Genomic DNA, 20,794 nt, shown 5'->3' on the forward strand with positions numbered 1-20,794 from the left:
GTGTTCACTTTCATGCTACAGGAGAAGGAGAATGGTAACTACAGTACTCATGACTGGGAGCAAATCATCGAACCAGAGGCCTTGAACAAGACCTTCTCCATGTGTCACACCACTCCCTACAGATTATGCCACTTTATAAACAGCAGTAGGCAACTCACAGCACTTTACAAACTCAGCAACATCCAATAGCAATCAATCAGCAACTAATCTGTAGTTGATGATTCTTTAAAATCACACTAGTAGTGGGTTCTTCCTGCTGATGACACTATTTCAGCTGTATTTGTTTAAGAGAGGGCGTAGTTGGAGCAGCAGGGTGGAGAATGACACTAATGTCAAATCACATTAGAAGCTGACTGACATCACAATCTGCCTACTCTGCTTACATCCAGCATGCACTTAATGCTCACGTTAATACCCTCGCTTGAAATGGCATCCAGCTCGGGTCACACCGGTGGTGTGAGTTTATCATTTTTTTGCAATTCCGGAGCTGAATTTTGTGGCCCGTGTTTCTCTACATAACTTCAGCAGAAGGTTGGCAAAAGCTCATGAGGAACGGCATAAAAACCCATTTGTGCTATTTTTCAGGGATTTCCACCAACCCCATGCCAAAGGTACCGTGGGAGATCAGGAGAGACCCCATTGAAATCCCAGGCTGGTGCCTTTCTTCTCCAATCATTTCAAAAGGCAAAACTAATGAATACGCTGGGTAAGGAGAGTTCAGTGACAAACCAAGAACCTAGTTTATTTTGTAGAACGCCCATGATTGAGCAAAAATAGCAATTCCAGAATTTTTAAAACTACTGTCACAAGGCACCCTGCAACAGCACAAATCAAAATATCAATTTCTTTGTGCTACTTGCTTTTGGGTCAGTTATTGGGTGGGAAAACTGACCTGCTATATCTTAAACAGAGAATAAAATATTGCGGATGCTGGAAACCTGATTAGTCGGGCACAAAAGCAGAAAATGCTGGAAAACACTCAACAACGTCTGTGGAGGAAAAACAAAGTTAATGTTTCAGGTTGATGATCAGTCAGATGAAACACTATTAACGTGAAACATTAACTGTGTTTCTTTCTCCACAGCCATTATAAGAGTGGCTGCGCTTCGAAAATACTTCATTGGTTGTAAAGTATTTTGAGACTGCTGGTGGTCATGAAAAATGCTATCTACATGCCAGTTTTTTTTTCAGACGTTGCCTGACCTATTGAATATTTCCACTAATTGTTGTTTCTGCTAAATCTTAACTCCAGGCTCAAGCCCAGATCTATCTCCCTATAGGTTCGTGAGAACTCATTGATCCTGAAAATTTTCTTCCCCCATTTCTTAATTCTGATGTCAGGAAGTGACATCTGACCAGAGGAATTCCCTCCCTCCTTTTCCCAAGCTTTGATCCCTGCCGCTCACTGAGAAATTAGCACTGTGGGTGTACTCGCACCAGATAGATGACAGCAGTTCAAGAAAGTGACTCACCTCTTTCCAAGGGCGATTAGGGATGAACAACAAATGCTTGCCTTGCCATCGACACCCACATCCCGTGAAAGAATTAAAAATAATGTGATCAGAGTAGGTGCAAATGATGACTGGCAGGTCAAACTAACTTTAATTACCTGAAGAAATTTCTGAATCCAGATCCAAATAGCCCACCGTGCCATCCTATGAATTTGACCCATAGAGGGAGCAGCTTAACTCCAAAGTCACATTTTTAACTTATCGTAGCAGGGTATTCCCCCTTGGCACTATGGTCTGAAATTTGACAGTTGCTACATACAAGACTCAGGAAAATTAAGGCACATGGTATGAAAAGGGACATAGTCACATGGATAGAGGGATGGCTAAGGAGACAGAAAGAAAGAATACAGATAAGTGGAACTTCGATTGGCAGGAAGTAGATCAGGGTACGCCCTTCAAATTTGTAGGGTGACAACTTCTGTTTTTCGTTTATATGTATGATTTTGATATAGACACAAGGATAACAGACTTGGCAGGAGCTTGCTTAGTACCATGCATTTAAGGTGTAGACTTAAAATATGTATTATGTAATGTGCGTTTAGAAATATTGAACAGCATTGATTTTAACATTAAAACATTATTTTTATTTAGGTGCTTGCTTCAGGCTGAAATATCCTGAACTGGCTTTGGCAGTTGAAAGTTGTTTGAAAGGACTACTGCTTTCATTTTGCTGCGATAATTACAAAGATGAGCGGGTGCTCCAATCTTTGATGTCTCGACATTTCGGTTCAGGAAGGCGACACCAAATTGGTGAGTGTGAGTTTGCAAATCAAGTATACAAAGTAAAAGACAGGTATGTTTCAAGATGCTTAAATCTTAAATACTTTACCTTTCATTGAAGCTTTCTCGCTGCAAAATGTTGTAAAATAAACAATTAGGTAAACAATATTAATTAGATGCACTGTTAAGAGAGCTGTATAATTATTTGTATGCACTTGTCCACTTTGTCAGCAGGAATTGATAGTTGGAGAGCAGTCGATGCTGTCCTTGTGTATGTGGCATTATACTATTGTACTATACAGTGGGTGTTCCGACTCATAAGTGAGTAGCATTTGAGTCATTCATGTATTAGTTCAGTCTCATGATAGCAAAGTCAAATATGGTCTATTGTTCATGATCCCAAGGAATATACCAAAAAAATCTTTTAAATCGTTGCTCATCTTCATGACCTGCACGGGAAAAGCTTTGTGCTTGGTGGTATTCAAGGTGGTACTAATAATTAAAGTTTGTTAGGTGACGGCATACAAATCTATGGAAAGCTTCACAGCAGTAACATATCAAAGAATGATTGCTGATACAGTGGCTCTGATCTTTGATGTAATCTTCACTCTGTTATATTCATTGTTTTTGAAGTTTCTGTAGGGAGACTAGACAAAATCCGAATTGACTTTGTATTTTTTTCTCTTTAAAGAGTTGCTCATCATCCAGATTTCCCAACAGTTTTTGATTCCTTAGAAATGAGCAACTCAGTGGTGGCAAACTGTTTGATTGATCTGAGGAGCACAGAATAATTAGCAGGATTCTAAGTTAGCTGTTTTGCAGTTTTCTTTCTGTAGAACACCCTTTTTGCCTGTAGTAGTTTATAATTAAGATGATGATTGACTGAACAAAGCTAAGTTGTATTTTAATGGTGAATTGCATGAACTATTTTATTTTCAAAACTAACTGCGTTGCTTGGTTCAGTGGTAGCACTCTCAGCTCTTGGTCAGAAGGTCGTGAATTTAAGCCACTCTCCAAGACTTGAGCATGCAATCTGGATAAACACTTCAGTGAGGGAGTGCTGAGTTGCTGGAGATGTTTAGGATGAGACATTAAACCAAGGCTCCATCGGCCTGTTGAGGTGAACGTAAAATATCCCAAAGTATTAGTTTAAAGTGGAGCAGGGAATTTTCCCAGCGTCATGGAAAACATTCTTCCCATGACCGGAACAAGTAAAAATGGATGTCTACTCGTTTATCACATTGCTGTTTGCCCAAGATCAGATGAATACCATGTTTACCAAAGTAACAACAATGGCTATGTTTCAAAGTAATACAAAAGCTGAGGAAATAATTGGAACATTCTAAGTATGTGAAAGGTTCAAGTCTATTTTTACAGAATGGAAATGAATACTGTAATTTTGAAGGCAAAAGTTGTCATTAAAGAGAACCATGTACCTTTTTGATTGTGACTCAGTTGTGCCTTGCTTTCCGATTTTTTCATTATAACGACCTTTTAATCATCTGTAATATAAGGTAGAATTTATAATATTGAGTTCCAGTCGTGGAGCTTCAGGCACCTGGAGTATATTTCCGGTATAGTTTCAGAATCCTACACTGTCGAACAAACAGAATTATGAATTTGTAGCTCCCATTTGCACTTCCCAAAGGTGCAGTTCCGTGTTGGCATCTAGATGAGATTACGGAATTGTCTGTATTAGAACTCATGCACAGGGGTGAACAGACAGTGCAGGATTTTCTATTCATTAAAATTAAATTGTGGGAAATCCTGTGGGGCTCATTGGCCTCCTTGGCTGGCTCATGTGTTCCACTCTGAGCTCTTCAATCTCTTCTTTTTTGCAATGCTTAAAGATCCCACAAGAGACATGTCGACAGGCATCGACATTAGGTTCCTGTAATGATCTTGATAAACTGGACAGGCTTCTTACCTGAAACAGATAACTTTATTACAGAGTCCTTTTAGAAGCTACATGCTTGAACCAGGTCCATGACTAGAAAACTCTGCCCCCAGATTACACACACTTAGGGCTCACCCATCAGTACACCCACGTGACCCCTAAAGGCAGTAGGAAAGGTTATACCTACAATCACTACATTTCCTACCCCTCTTAGTTTTTTTACATTTCCTATTTACAAAGAATACTTTAATCCATACCATATACATATATACACAGGTCATATGACTAAAGATTAAGTCTCAGAGGTGGTTTTCTAATTCATTTAGAGCGGTGTAACTCTACCACTTGAGATTCTCCCACTTGATTGATATGGTCAGGAACTGCAGCATCAGGGACATCCTTAGACAGTGGCAGTTCAGGATTAGGTAATTCAATAGAGACATCAGGTATGTCTATTCTAGGTCAATCTGTCACCTCAGAGGTTAAAGGTTCGACACCAATTACAGGCGGAATAGCTGGTTGTTGGAATTATCTCTCTAGTCCTTAGATGATCCGCATGTTTTTGAAAAATCCGGTCTTCCACTTCCACTTGGAATGACACAGGTCCAGTTTCAGAGACAATTATACCAGGAACCAAACTAGGTCCATCTCCAAAATTCCACACAAAAACTGTATCTCCCACAGTAAATTTTCAAGCTTGGCTATGAATATCGTGATTCACTTTCTGATTACTCTGATTCTCCTCTACCTTCCCCTCTAAGTTTGGAAACACCAGACTTAACCTTGCAGGTAGGCGGCGTTTCATCAATAATTCAGATGGTGTTGAACCCATAGTTGCCTGAGGAGTTGTACGATAATTGAGAAGAAAACGTGAAATTCAAGTTTTTAAAGTACCTTCAGATAACTTCCTGATTTGAAAGTTTGCACTGCTCTTTCTGCTAACCCATTGGATGAGGGATGGTATGGTGCTGTTTTAATATGCTTAATTCCATTTAAACTCATGAATCTCTGAAATTCTGTACTAGTAAAGACAGTATTCAAAACAATGACTTCCATTAGGCCATGCATACCAAAACATTGGTGCAGCTTCTCAATAGTTGCACGCGATGTCAGTGATCCAACTTCATACACATCCAATCTGATGCACATTGCATCGATGATCAATAAAAACGTGGTACCTAAGAATGGTCCTACATAGTCTATATGTAGTCCAACCCAGGGTCGACCAGGTCACTCCCACAGATGCAGTGGAGCTGAAACTTCTGTTGTTGCTGAGACTAGAGACAGTGCTTGACCATGCTTTCAATGTCACTGTCTAAGCCTGGCTACCAGACATAGCTCCGCGCAAGCATTTTCACCTTTGATATGCCTGGATGGGCACTGTGAAACTCTATCAAGAGTGGTTCTCTTCCTCGTGAAGGGACGACAGCTCTTGATCCCCACAACAAGATTCCATCTTGACAAGTTAACTCTGTTTTACGGGCATGGAATGGTCTCATCTCTTCAGACACTAGTGAATTCAACCATCCTTGCAATACCTGGTCTCAAACTTTTGACAAAATTGGATCCCTGTTTGTCCAATTTCTTATTTGCTTCGCACAGACCGGAGAAGAGTTCAAGAAATTCAGCGTAAGCACAACTTCTTGTGGCACTGGAGTATGTAGAATGCTATCTGGTAATGGAGGGTGACTGAGTGCGTCTGTATTTTCAATATGCAATCCAGGAGGGTGCATAAGGGTATACTCATACCCTGATAAAATCAAAGCCCAACATTGAATTCTTGCTGAGGCTATTGGCGGAATGGCTTTATCCTCACTGAATAAACCCATTAATGGTTCATGGCCTGACACTATGGTGAAATTTCATCCATGCAGATACTGGTGGAATTTCTTGACTCCAAATATTACTGATAAAACTTCTTTTTCAAGTTGTGAGTAATCTTTCTTGGCTGCAGAGAGGGATCTGGAGACATAGCCGATTGGTCTTTCAGAGCCATCTTCCATTCTGTGTGACAACACAGCTCCCACACTGTAAGGGGATGCATCACAGGTTAATATTAATTCTTTTGATGGGTCATAATGTACCAGTAGACATGATCAATGTAATAGCTTCTTAACTTTTACAAGGGCTTTTTCTTGCTGCACATTCCATGAACAATGATGGTTCTTTTTCAATAATAAGTTTAGAGGTCTTCATACTGTTGACAAGTTTGGCCAGAAGCGACTGTAATAATTTATCATGCCCAAAAAAGACTTGAGTTCAGTGACACTAGTAGTGTCTGTGATTGCCCTGACTTTCTCCTCTACTGGATGCAACCCTTTGTCATCCACTCAGTGACCCAAGTAAATGACTTCTGTCATTTGGGCCAGTGTCAATTGTGCACCAGTTTCCAAAAATCTTCTTAAAACCTCTTCAAGGTTGGCCAAATGTTCGGCTTCAGTTGATCCTGTGATCAGGACATCATCCAGGTACACTACTACTCGGGGAAGTACTTGCAATAGACTTTCCATGGTCCTTTGGAAGATTGCACATGCAGATGATACGCCAAAGGGAAGGTGTGTATATTGGTACAGGCCCTTGTGCATGTTGATGGTTACATATCCTCTAGATGTGCTGTCCAGCTCTAGCTGTTGGTATGCATGGCTCATGTCCAGTTTGGTGTAGAATTTTCCTTCAACTAGCTTAGCGTATAAATCTTCAGTCCTCGGGATAGGATATTTATCCAGTTTAGCTGCCTTGTTCATGGTTAATTTGTAGTCTCCGCAAATGCGAATGGTTTGATCTGATTTCATCACAGGGACTATGGGAGCAGCCCGTTCCGAAAATTGGACTGGTTGGAAGACGCCTAGCTTCTCTAAGTGGCACCATTCTGCATCCACCTTCTCCTTTAGGGCATAAGGCACAGGCCTGGACTTAAAGAACCGGGATGTCACCTCCTAATCTGCATATATTTTTACTTGTAAGCCTTTTATCTTTCCCAATTTGTCTTTCCTTAACATCTCAGAATTCCTCCAGTCCTCACTTAAAAGATTTCTGACCAATTGAGCTTAATTTTTTGTAACCAATTAGAACCCAGAAGACTGGATCCTTCACTTGTCACTATAATCACTGGAAACTGGGCTGTCTATTGCCCATAGGACACAGGTAGAGTGGTGATGCCCTTTACCTGTATTGACTTGCCAGTGTATGTCTTCAATTGAATCGTGGCTTACTCCAGATTCAGTGGCTGGGTACCTTCATTTAGGTATTTAAATGTATGTTCTCCCACCACTGTGGTTGAGGCTCCCATGTCTACGTCCATGGCTAGAGGCTTCCCATTCATTTGAACGGTGACGGTTATTGGTTCAGCTTTTACTGCCTTAACATTGTATAGGGAATAGATATCAGTATCAGCAGCTTCTGACTCTGTTATATTGTGCACTTCAATCGTCTTGGTCTGCTGTCTGACTGGCTGTCTCAATTTCGCCTGCACTGCTTTATTACGTGCCCTTTTTTGTGACAGTAATGGCTTTCTGCCTCCTTAAATCTGCAGGTTTCCGGTACATGGTTACCCCCACATCAGTAACAAGGACGACATCCAGCCTAGGTTGTACACTCAAATCCTGGATAGCAGGACTCAAAACCACAATCTTATGTTACAATCTTGGTAGAGACCAGATACTTTTTTTTTGAGTAGACAAATCTAAAATCACAGTTATTCACTCAGAGGATGAAACCACAATGTTCTAAGGTTTAAAACAGGAGAATTTCTATTATACAAGAGTCATCAAAGCAAACTCTAAACAATATCTACCTTATTCTCTTAACATCTATGATTAATATGAGTTGAACATGAATTAGCAGGTAATTAGTGGTCAAATGTAAACTATAAATTGAACAGTAAATGGCAGATACAGCTAAGAAAGATCTTACAATGCTCAGCAGTCCATTCAGATTGTAAGGTTCACACTCAGTCACAAAGGCCTTCAAACATCTTCCTTATGAGGAAATTCAGCTTCTCCTTGGAGCTATTCTGATCCCCATCCGACTGCAGCGTACAACCAACCCAAGGTCCACGAGCACGGTCTTCACCACACATAGCACGTCTGCAGAACCTGCATAACTGGGCCTTCAGGTAACAGAAACAGCTTCAGTAACTTATTCTCTTTGTTTATTCTCAGCTTCTGAATCTAGTCCCTTCTTCTCAAGTCTTCTTCAGCTTATCTGTTCTGCTCCAGTGGACCCAGCAACTGCTACTGAGCAGTCTGGACTGATCTGTGTCCTTTTATATCTTTCAGTTTTGATTTCCCAAACTCAGCTTGCCCCTGATTACCTTAGCGACTGTTTCATTTCTAGATTTACCTTTTCTGCTTCCCTTTCAGTTTTATTTTCAGTTCAGTTCCTGTTTTGAAGTAGGGTCTGCCTCAAAAACATACAAATTAAATTTAAATATATAGATTCCCTCACACTTCTGATTCAGAGGCAAGAGTGCTACCCACTGAGCCACAGCTGACACAGTAGAACAAGCATAGAGCAATGTGAGTATTCAAATTTAAATTATTTAATTACACTTTATAATTGGAGTAATATTGCTCTAGGTCAATATTAAACTTAAATGTTTTCTTATCAATGTAATCATACAATGGTTACAGCACAAAATGAGACCATTTGGCCGGTTGTGGTTCTCTGCAAGTGCAATATAGCTGGTCCTTGGCCCCCAATCTTTCCTATAGCCATGCAAAATTATTCTCGTCAGATAATTATCCAAGTCCCTTATGTTAGCCACAATTGAATGTGCCACCACCATACTCACACGCAGTACGTTCCAGACCCTAACCACTCACTGCCTAAAAAAAGGTTTCCTCATGTCTCCATTGGTTCTTTTGCCAATCACCTTAAATCAGGTCCTCTGGCTCTCAACCCTTTCAACAAAAGGAACAGTTTTACTCTACTCTGTCAGGACCCCTCATGATTTTGAACATCTTTATCAGATCTCTTGTCTACCTTCTCTGAGGAGAACAGCCACAGCTTCTCCACGTGACTGAAGTCTTTCATACCTGAAGCCATTCTCTTAAATCTTTTCTGCATCCTCTCTAATGCCTTCACATCATTCCTAAAGTGTGGTGCCCAGTTGGGCACAATAACCTAGTTGAATATTTAAGTATTTAATTAAAGTTCACCATAACTTCCGTGACTTTGTACTCTATGCCACTATTTATAAAGCACAGGGTCTCTTATGCCTAATTAGTCATTTTCTCAACCTGCCCTGCTGCCTTTAGTGACTTGTGCCCATAGAGTAGAGTAAAACTGCCCCAGGCCCCTCTGCTCCTGCATCCCCTTTAGAATTATACCTTTATTTCATATTCTCTCTCCTCATTCTTCCTCCTAAATTGTATCACTTCATACTTCTCTGCATTAAATTTCATCTGTTACACATCTGCACATTCCACCAGCCTGTTTATTACTATCTAAAGTCTACCACCATCCTCCTCATAGTTCACAGTACTTCCAGGTTTTGCATCATCTGAAAATGTTGAAATTGTGTCCTGCATTCCTAAATCTAGGCCATTAATATAGATCAAGAAAAGCAATTCTGTCAGGCCTCCCCACAGAACTGACAGGAGTTCCCCACCAGTTCTCCAACTGGTCAGCAAGACCACAAACATGTCCATTAAATCCAACCCCCTATATCTAAGGAGTAGGAACATAGGACTTAGGAACAGGAATAGACCATTCAGCCCTTCAAGCCTGCTCTGCCACTCAGTAAGATCACGGCTGATCTGGTTCTGGTCTCAACCCCACTTTTCTGTCTGCCCCCGCATAACCCTTGACTCTTAATCATTAACATGGAAGATTATTGCCAATGTCTCTTCGATTTCCAACTGTGCTTACCTCAGTATCCTCAGATGCATCCTATCTAGTCCTGGTGACTTAGGACCATAGGAACAGAAGTAGGCCATTTGGCCCATCGAGCCTGCTCCATCATTCAATTAGATAATGGCTGATCATCTACCTCAATGCCACTTTTGTGCACTATCTCCATATCATTGGTCTCCAGAAATCTGTTGATTCCTGTCTTGAACATTTTTAATGATTGAGCTTGAACAGCCCTCTGGGGTAGAGAATTCCAAAGATTTACCACCCTCTGAGTGAAGAAATTCTTCCTCATCTCAGTCTTAAATGGCCTACTCCTTATCCTGAGATTCCCTTAGTTTTAGACTTACCAGCCAGGGGAAAAATCTTCTCTACTTCCACCCTGTCACACACTGTAAGAATTATGTAAAGTTTCAAAGAGGTCACCCTTCATTCTTTGAAACTGTAGGGAATACAGACCCGGTTTCCTCAATCTCTCCTCATAAGACAACCCTGCCATCCTCGGGATTCATCTGGTGAACCTTATCAACTTTAAGAACAGCCAATCTTTCTAATACCTCCTGTTTATCAATTACTAGCTCATCCAGTATCTCAACTACCTCCTCTTTTATGATGACTTGGACAGCATCTTTTTTCTTCATAAAGACAGAGGAAAAATATTCATTTACTACCTCAGCCATGCCCTCTGCCTCCATGCATAGGTCCCCTTTTTTGATCCCTCATTGGACCCAGCCTCCATTTGCTCACCATCTACTATTTATGTGCCTGTGGAAGATTTTTGGATTCCATTTTATCTTAGCACTCAGTCTCTTCTCATGAATTCTCTTTGCTTCACTTTCATTTTTCACTCCTCCTCTGAACTTTCTACATTCATCCTGGTTTTCACTTATATTATCAACTGGACATTAGATATTTTTTCTGCTTCATTTTACTGTCACTTTTGTCATCTAGGGAGGCCTGGCTTTGTTTGTTCAACATCTGCTGCTCGTGGGCATATACCTCAAATTGTACCCAATCTATCTCTTTTTTTAAAGGCAGCCCATTTTACTGCTACAGTTTTTCTTGCCAATCTTTGATTCCAATTTCCCTGGGCCAGATCCATTCTCACCCCACTGAAATAAGCCCTCCTCCGACTAAATATTTTTACACTATATTGCTCCTTGTCCTTCTCCATAGCTAACATAAAATGTATGATACTATGATCATTGTTCACTAACTGTTCCCCAAATGACAGTTGATCTATTTAACCCACTTCATTCCTCAAAACCAGATCCCCCAATGTTTCCTTGCTTGTTTGGCTGGAAACATACTGACCTAGAAAATTCTCCTGAACACACTTTAGAAACTCATCCCCTCTCTGCCCTTTACACTATTTTTGCACCACCTATGTAAGTGCCCATGCAAATTTGTTCTTCCATACTTTTCCCATTTGATGGAAGCCTATAGAATAAATCCAGTAGTGTGATGGTACCTCTATAATTCTTTAGCTCTAACTAAATAAATTCTGTCCTTGGCCCCTCTAGCACATTCTCTCTCCAGCATTGATTTACAATCCTTAGACATTGCAGCCACTCCTCCTCTTTTCTTTGGTTCCCTATGTTTTCTGAACACCTTGTATCCAGGAATATTCAGTACCCAGTTCTGCTCTTTCACTCAGATATTTGTTGCCAGTAAAAATACATGAAGAAAAATAAATGCTCCCAGCACAGTCACCCTTTGTGGTCTATTTGCCCTTTGTTCATCTACAGAATTGACTCTTGGGGCATCTATTTTTATACTAAACTGGCTGTTGTTTGAACAGTTTTTCTCTAGCAAGCTATGAAATATCAATTCTCCTTCCTAGAGCAACAGCAGAGCTCATGAAATTATGCAGCAGCAAAAAAACCACCCGCAAACTGTAGAGAGGCCTTTGCTGCAGCAGGTGACCAGGTATTTATCAACCGCTATTACCCCTCAGAAACGGACAGGGCAAGATACTTGGGTAGTGATGTGGAATCAGACATCTCTCTATCAACAATCTTAGTATTGTAACCTCTTAAAAATATGCAGGCTGATGCAATAGATCTTTAAAGATATCCCGGAAGCTCAGTCCTGTTTCTCGTTTTTATTCATTCATAGGATGTGGGCATCTCTGGCTAGGCCAATATTTATTGCCCTTCCCTAATTGTCCTTGAGAAGGTGGTAGTGAGCTGCCTTCTTGAACCCCTGCAGTCCATGTGGTGTAGGTACACCCACAGTGCTGTTAGGAAGGGAGTTCCAGGATTTGGACCCAGCAACAGTGAAGGAATGGCAATATATTTCCAAGTCAGGATGATGAGTGACTTGGAGGGGAACTTCTATGTGGTGATGTTCCCATGTGTCTGCTGCCCTTGTCCTTCTAGATGGTAGCGGTCATGGGTTTGGAAGGCGCTGTCTAAGGAGCCTTAATGAGTCCCTGTTTTACTCATTTTTCCCTCTACCTCACCCCCACACCTCCCCACCGCCCTAAATCTTCCCCTTTGGCTTGGTATATGTTCGATTATGGTTCAGAATTTTGAGGTGATAAATATGCTGATATTTGATGCTACTTTAAATCATGAAAAAGATTTACATTTGCACACACTGCTTATTAATCTCTATTTCCCTGTTGCTCAACTCTTTTCATCGCACTTTAGTGTTAATCTTTTTTTATATATAATAAATTCTCTGTCCACGTTTTTAATGGCAATTGCTTGTGTACACACCACTGTGTAATTGTACAGTTTGGCCACAAGGTGGCTTTTCTCCCAGATGTCACCGAGTCTTTCGGTGTTAAGTTTTTGATCTGAAATTTTTGATCAGTAACTGTAATGCTTACCATCTTAGTAGTCTGTAGTCTGTAGTCAGTAGTTTGCAGTCTAGAGTAAGAGTCTGTAATGTAGAGACAGGGTTTTCGTTGTTAGCACATAAGTGTAGCTGCTGATAAAAGCAAAAGCTGCTGAGTTCCTTTGTAAATAAATAGAATGTGTTCTATATAAGAACCGTCTACTGACCTGCTCGTCTGTGATGCCAACTTGGTCATCCCAAAGCAAGCGTGCAACCCTGATCCATTAGTTCAACTAAACTAGCGACTAAGGATCCAACACTAAGTTTTTTTATGTTATGGTCAGCTGGAAGTGGAAGTGAACGAAGAAATAGCTCAGATGTTATTCTATCAACAGCAGTTGGAGTCAATAGAGAAAGGAATCCAGCTAGTTCATGCTCATATTAACAATGCACAAATGCAAAGGAGACAAATCCAGATCAGTAATTGAAAGCCAAAAAGAAAATATAACTGATTATGTTTCTTTTTTTAAATTTAAGTATTCAATGCTTTCTCATAAAGAAATAAACCCAGGAATAATCTCATACCTTTTCATTTCTGTTTATTTCAGAAAAGAATAACCGAGATTGTGCTAGGAATTGCAGATTTAGAAAACATCGAGGAACCCCAGTCAGTGAATATTCCCACGCCAGTGTCTTCATCAGTTATGAATTACGCGTCTTTAGGTATCAAATCTGTGTGTACTGTGTTTTAAATACTGCACATAATATTCAGGTGTTAATTTTTATTCACTCATTGTTGAATGCTTTCAGAGACCTGAGCCAGATGCATGAAAATAAATCAGTTTATATAAGGCTGGAGGATAACTGACTCCTTTCTATTATGAATGCAAATTTCCTTCTTACTTTTAACTAGAAAGAAGAAGCCCAAGATGCCCGGCACAGAATTGAGCCTGTAAAGAATAAGCTGGAGCAGGCAAGAAAGGAAATGGTTGAGCACCATGAAGAGAATGGATGTGGCTGAACAGTAGTGCAAAGAGATAAAGGAGAAAGAACATTCACTAGCAGAAGAAGCTGATTCAATAAAGGTGCAAACTAATTATACAACGTTTTGCAAGCTGTTATGGATTTTTCTTGAAAAATAATTAAAGGTACGTATTCTCCCAACAGGAAGAACAAAGTAAGATAGACACAGAGGTCAAGAAATATAAACACCATAAAAGACATTCCGAAGAGGAAAGAAATTGACATTTGAAACTAAAGAAGAGGTTGGGAAAGAAAGAAAACATTTTAAAGGTATGCACAGATTTCTCCATCTAGGCCTGTTTTACCTTAAAGCAGTGATTAAAGCAATTGTCCAGTAAGAGGGCAATACTGTATTGTGAAATATAATGGAGGAATTTAACTTAATAATGCAGTTGATTTATATAATACATTATAATTACATTATATAATGTGCTCTCATATTGAAATTTCTCAAAGCACTTGGGACAATAAACTTTGAAGTCCTGTCAGTGACTTATAGGTTGAAAATTCATTTGTGTACATTGCTGGTGTGAACAATGGACAACTGGAAATGTTGCTGACTTGTACCCTCAAGGTCTTCCTGTTGAAATACCTGCGTTTGAATCATGGCCAGTCTCTGATAGAGTGTCTACCTGTGTGTTACATAGACAGCTGCCAGGATTTCTTTAAACACTGCAGCTATGTAAAGGTTTGCATCCTATGTTGAGCAGCAAGCTTAGGTGACTAAAGATTTAAACCTGGATGCAGCCTGATTTTACAGCAGGAACTGGGGTGGGGATGCATTACACCGGATGCGCTCTAGCAACTGTCCAATTTTCTTCCACCATTTCTAGCGGAAAATAGAAGATCCCAACCCAGAACGGGCAATTAAATGATGTACTGTAGTAATGATATAGTGACGTCGTATGTCCCCCTTTTATTTTTATCACTCGCCATGTTAGTGGCATTCACGACTTATAAGGCAGGCAGCCAGGCTGGTGAACAATTACAGAAAAGCAAGAAATGAATTTAAAGGGCCCAAGATATAACTTTCCAATGATTCACAGAATTCTTAACTCTCTGTAAATTTTGGCGACTTTTATCTCCCCATCATTTTAAAGAGATTACGATGAGGGTGAAATTCATCTTGAACTCTGGTGTAAAAAGCGTAATAGTGAATTGGCAACCTGTTTTACCATCCTCCCTGGGCGAGATGTAAATTAGGTCGACCGGTTGGTATTTCATATGCCTATTTCGAGGAAGAAGAGGGGGCATAATGGAGGGAGGCCAGGCTGGCCAAGCAGTACCAGAGGGGCATAGGACCTATTTGATTGTGCTCTCATGCTAAAATGCTGCTAAGATGCTGTGGATGCTGGACTACATAAAGGAAACTATCAATGATATATACTGTACATTGAAACCTGACCAACAGCCCAGCTCCATTTTAGGCCATCCATAACATGCAGTTGTGCACAGATGTATTAAGGAGGTCATTGATGTATTGTTTGCTGGACTAAGCTATTTCATTCACTTCACCACAATAAGCAGCAGCAGCATGATGGAGCACTATCATTTTATATTGTGGCAGAATTCCTGAAGGTCCAAGGAGTGATAGATACTATCCACTTGGCCAAATGTACTCCCTTCATCAATCCTACCACCCACATCAGGGATTCCAAAATAGTGGGTTACCACCCCCAATGGGGTCGCCGCTTGAGCTTTTGGTGTCACCAGCTTTGAGGCGGCAATGGTGGCTGTGGAGCTCGAGCTGAGTTTTGACAGCTGTGAGGCCCCTTTAAATGTTGAGGGTGTTTTGCCGTCACTGGCAGTGATTTAATTGTCTGTTCTCTGAGGCCCGATTGCTGCTACACCCACAGCCTGTAAAAAGGCAGGTCTTTGCTTTTTTCAGTACAACCCCCACTCAATAATTCCACCCCCCCCTCCCCCCCACCCCCCCCGGCCTGGAGCCAAGCAAACCGCGCCCCCACCACTCAATAACTGTCCAACACTGCCACCCCACCTCCACCCCGCTCCACCCCCACCACACCCCCCACCCCTGCTTAACAACTCTCCCCTGCCCCCTGATTTTCATTCTGGGGTCACACGAAGTCTGAGGCATTAAAATTGGGTCACATCGGGAAGAAGTATGGGAAGCAATGACCAACAGAAAGGGATTCTGTTTTCTGAATGCCCAACTGGATCGTATGTATTCAGGTGGATCTCAGGAGATTAGTACTGGCAGATGATACCTGTGTGCTTTGACACTACACCAGCTGAGCACTGCTATTAGGAGGTTCACAGCACCCTTTTGGAATGCTGAGGACATGTGTCAGGTGCCTGGAACACTCTGGGACTCCTCTGTAATATTGTCAAGGATTGCAATGGCGTCTCATCGTGAAGGCCTTGGAGACAGAAGGCGGCCAAAGACAGCAGGGACCATTTGAAGGAACAAAAACAGCCTGATAGGCTGTAGAAGGTATTGTTGGTTGCAAAGGGTTTTAATAGAAGAATTTTTCCTTTGACATCCACATGTGGCTAAGTGTGTCAACAATCCTGTTTACATCTTTCCTCTTTGCTTCACATATCTGTCACCATCTGAAGAATCTCCCCATGCACGTCCAGTCAAAGCACTTGATGAAAGCCACTTCTAAGCCTTGATGGCAATAGCACAGTGGTAACCTTGACAGTCACCAACTGAGGCGTCCCTATCCTGGGACAGGTTTGACAGTCTATCTGCAGGAGTGTGAATGGTTCTGTTTGATGCCTGGGATGAAAATGTTGCATTATTATCTTTGATTATTAATTAGATTTTGTATTTCTAACAGCAATGCACACATGGGGTAACGGGTTACAGTCTGTTATTTCTAGCTGTCATATACAAGATGCAGGGGATGATGTTAAAATCTGACTAATATTCACACCACTGGTATGGCAGAGACATGTGTTGTTCTGGAGGTGCTTACTATGCATGGTTTGTTTGATCTCATTTTACCTGAATGGGGTCCTCTCTGGGAAGTCTTTCAAAGTATTTGGCATAGATCAATGAATTAACTCATCCCACTCAACTCTTAAATATTTAAATATTCTAAGTGGCCGATAGTGGTTTTGATTGACAGTCTCTGAGTTGCAGGATGACAGGACAGTGGATTTTTTTACATTCACAATTGGACTGTAACTTCCAAGCTCCCCAGCATCGGATTTGGGGAGGTGCCCCAAAGATGTGCCGGGGAATCCCTCTGGGAAGTTCCCAGGTAAGGTCTTGCATGGCAATTGCCCAGAAGTGCACACTTCCGCTGGACAATTGCACTGCACTGAGAATGATCTGAAAATGTGGTTTAAATTGCAAACTTTGGATGGTTCCACGTGGGTTATTCCAATAGTTACCCAGAAAAAGTTAGAAGGATTAAAACCTCTTCCAACTTCCGGGTAACTATTGTAAAGACCCAGACTGACCCCACGGGACTCCCTCACACCCCGCCCCTCCCCCATGGGACTCCCTCCCCCCCACCAACACCCCCCACGGGACTCCCCCCACACCCTTAACCACCCCTGACCTCAGTTCCCCCACCCCACAAACCCCTAACCCCACCCCACCAACATCTGACCCCCCACTCCCCCAACCTCCAACCCCCACCGACCTCTGAACTCCCAACCCCTACCTCCCCGACCCACGAGCCTGTAACCTCCGACCCCCCAAGTGCCGTAAAAAAGATGGTGTGGCCTCCTTGAAACTGCTGGACCTGCAAGATACCTTTCCTTGCAGGCCCCAAGTAGCTCCAGCAAATGGAAGTGTCAGTGTAATTTTCAAGGGCAGGTATGTAGGTATTTATTTCTTCTAATTCCTGCAAGCCATCTCTTCCTGACGCTAGTTGGAATTTACGGCCAAATATGGGAACATCACTGGTAAAGCTAGCGTTTATTTGCCTTCCCTCATTGTCCTTAGGAACGTGATGGTGGTCCCTTTCGTGGACCAGGAGAGTCCGTGTGGTGAAGCTATGTCTACTGTGCTTTTAGGTAGGGAATGCAAGGACTTTTACTGAGCATCCATGAAGAAATGGCAATATATTTCCAAGTAAGGATGGTGTGTGACTTTGAGGGAAACTTCCAGGTGGTGATGTTTCCATTCATCTGCTCCCCTTGGCCTTCCAGGCAATGGAGGTCATGGGTTTTGGAGATGTGTTCAAAGAAGCCTTGGCGAGTTACTGCACTCTGTCTTGTCGGTGGTACACAGTGTAGCTACTGTGCGCTAGTGGTGGAGCGAATTAATGTTTAGGTGGTGCAGACTGATTTGTCCGGGATGGTGTCAAGCTTCTCGAGTGTTGTTGGAGCTGCACTCACCCAGGCAAGTGGAGAGTATTCTATCAGACTCCTGACTTATGCCTCGTACATGTGGAGCGGCTTTGACCTACGCTTGTAACCAGAGTTTTTACATGGCTGGCCCAGTTAATTTTCTGGTGAATGGTAAAACCTAGGATGTTGATACTGGGGGATTCAGTGATAGTAATGCCTTTGAGTGTCAAGGGCTGATGGTTAGATTTTGTCTTTTGGAGATGGTCACTGCCTGGCACTTGTGTGGTGTAATTGTTACCTGCCACTTATGAGCCCAAGCCTGAATATTGTCCAGGTCTTGTTGCATGCAGGCAGGGTTTGCTTCATCATCTGAGGAGTTGCAAATGGAACTGAACACTGTTCAATATGATCTTATGATGGAAAATCTTAAATGAAGCACCTGAAAATGGTTGGATCTAGAATTCTATTCTGAGGAACTCCTGCAACACTATCCTGAGTTGAGAAGATTGGCCTCCAAAAACTACAACCATCTTTGTGCTAGGTATGGTTCTAACCAGTGGAGAATTTTTCTTCTGATTTCCATTGACCTCAATTTAATTTGGATCCTTGATGCTATCCTCAGACAAATGCTGTCTTGATGTCAAGGGCAGTCACTCTCACCTTTGGAATCATCCCCTTTGTCCATGTTTGGACCAAAGCTATAATGAATTTTGGATCTGAGTATTTGCCCGGAACCCAAGCTGAGCATTAGCGACCACTGCATGAAAACACTGTCCATGCACCTTGCATCACTTTGGTGAATGAGAGTAGATTGATTGTAATTGGCCAGATTGGATTTGTCCTGCATTTTGTTGACAGAACATGTGGGTAATTTTCCACTTTATTGGGTAGATGCCAGTGTTGTAGCCATACTGAAACAACTTGGCTAGGGGCCTGGCTGGTCCTTGGGCACAAGTCTTCAATACTACAGCTGGGATGTTGTCTTTTCTTCATCCAGTCCACTCAGCTGTTTCTTTGTATCACATGCAGTGAATCAAATTAGCTGAAGACTGTGAGGATGGGGACTCAGAAGGGAACCGAGATGGATCATTGCCCTGGCACTGCTGGTTGAAGGTGACTAGAAATGCGTCCGAGTTTCTATTGCACTCACACACTGGGCTCTGCTATCACTGAGGATGGGGATGTTCATGGAGCCTCCTCCTCCTCCTGTTTTTTGTTTAACTATCCATCACCATTCATGACTGGATATGGCAAGGCAGCAGAGCTTCGACCTGATTAGTTGGTTGTGGGATCAGATAGATCTCCTATGGCATACTCTTACTTATGTGTAGTCCTGTGTTGTAGCTTCACCAGGTCGGGACCTCATTTATGGGTACAGCTGGTTCTGCTCCTGGCATGGTCTTCTACACTATCCATTGAGCCAGGCTTAGTCCCGCTCACCTACAAAGTCACCCAAGCTCCAACAGAGGCAGGCAACATTGCCTGAATGTAATAAATGCAAATTTTACAGTTCAGTCTCTTTCTCAAAGCATTCGCAGCTTTTTGGAGTGGGACAGTTTGATATACTTATCAGTAAAAACTGAATAGGCTGTGGGCATCGCTGGCTGGGCCAGCATATATTGCCCATCACTAATTGCCCTTGAGAAGGTGGTGATGAAGGTGCCTTCTTGAACAACTGCAGTTCATGTGGTGTAGGTACATCCACAGTGCTGTTAGGGAGGGAGTTCCAGGATTTTGACCCAGTGACAGTGAAGGAACGGCGATATATTTCCAAATCAGGATGGTGAGTAGCTTGGAGGGGAACTTCCAGGTTGTGGTGTTCCCATCTATCTGCTTCCCTTGTCCTTCTAAATGGTAGTGGTTGTGGGTTTGGAAGGTGCTGCCTAAGGAGCCTTAATGAGTTCCTGCAGTGCATCTTGTACGTGGTACACACTGTTTCTACCATGCGTTGGTGGTGGAGGGAGTGAATGTTTGTGGACGGGGTGCCAATTAAGCTTTTTCCCGAATGCTGTCAAGCTTCTTGAGTGTTGTTGGAGCTGCACTCATCCAGGCAAGTGGAGAGTATTGCCCCACACACCTGCCGCTTATCAGCCCAAGCCTGAATATTGTCCAGGTCTTGTTGCATTTACACATGGACTGTTTCAGTATCTGAGGAGTTGCAAATGGTGTTGAACATTGTGCAATCATCAACGAATATCTTCACTTCTGATCTTATGATGCAAGGAAGGTAATTGATGAAGCAGCTGAAGATGGCTGGGCCTAGGACACTACCCTGAGAAACTCCTGCAGTGATGTCCTGGAGCTGAGATGATTGACCTCCAACAACCACAACCACCTTCCTTCGTGCTAGGTATTACTCCAAGCTGTGGAGAGTTTTCCCCCTGATTCCACATTGACTCCAGTTTTGCTAGGGCTCCTTGATGCCACATTCAGTCAAATGTGGCCTTGATGTCAATGGCAGTCACTCTCACCTCACCTCTGGAGTTCAGCTCTTTTGTCCATATTTGAACCAAGGCTGTATTGAGGTCAGGAGCTGAGTGACCTTAGCGGAACCTAAATGGAGCGCCAGTGAGCAGTTTCCTTAGATAAGAGATGGTGAATGGCTAATAGAGGTCTTTAAGATAATAAAAGGGTTTGATAGGATAGATATAGAGAGGATGTTTCCTCTTGTGGGTGAGCCTAAAACTAGAGCCCTAAACATAACAAAGACGAAGAGAAAAGTGAGACCTTTTATACC

At 42.1% G+C, this 20,794-nt stretch overlaps 1 pseudogene; it reads left to right on the top strand.

Moving 5' to 3' along the window:
* LOC144680437 (structural maintenance of chromosomes protein 6-like) overlaps window positions 1-20,794 on the top strand; it is an 85,535-nt pseudogene that overhangs the window by 63,109 nt on the left and 1,632 nt on the right.

This window comes from Cetorhinus maximus, chromosome 5 (genome assembly GCF_964194155.1).
Source record: "Cetorhinus maximus chromosome 5, sCetMax3.hap1.1, whole genome shotgun sequence".
Lineage (NCBI taxonomy): Eukaryota > Metazoa > Chordata > Chondrichthyes > Lamniformes > Cetorhinidae > Cetorhinus > Cetorhinus maximus.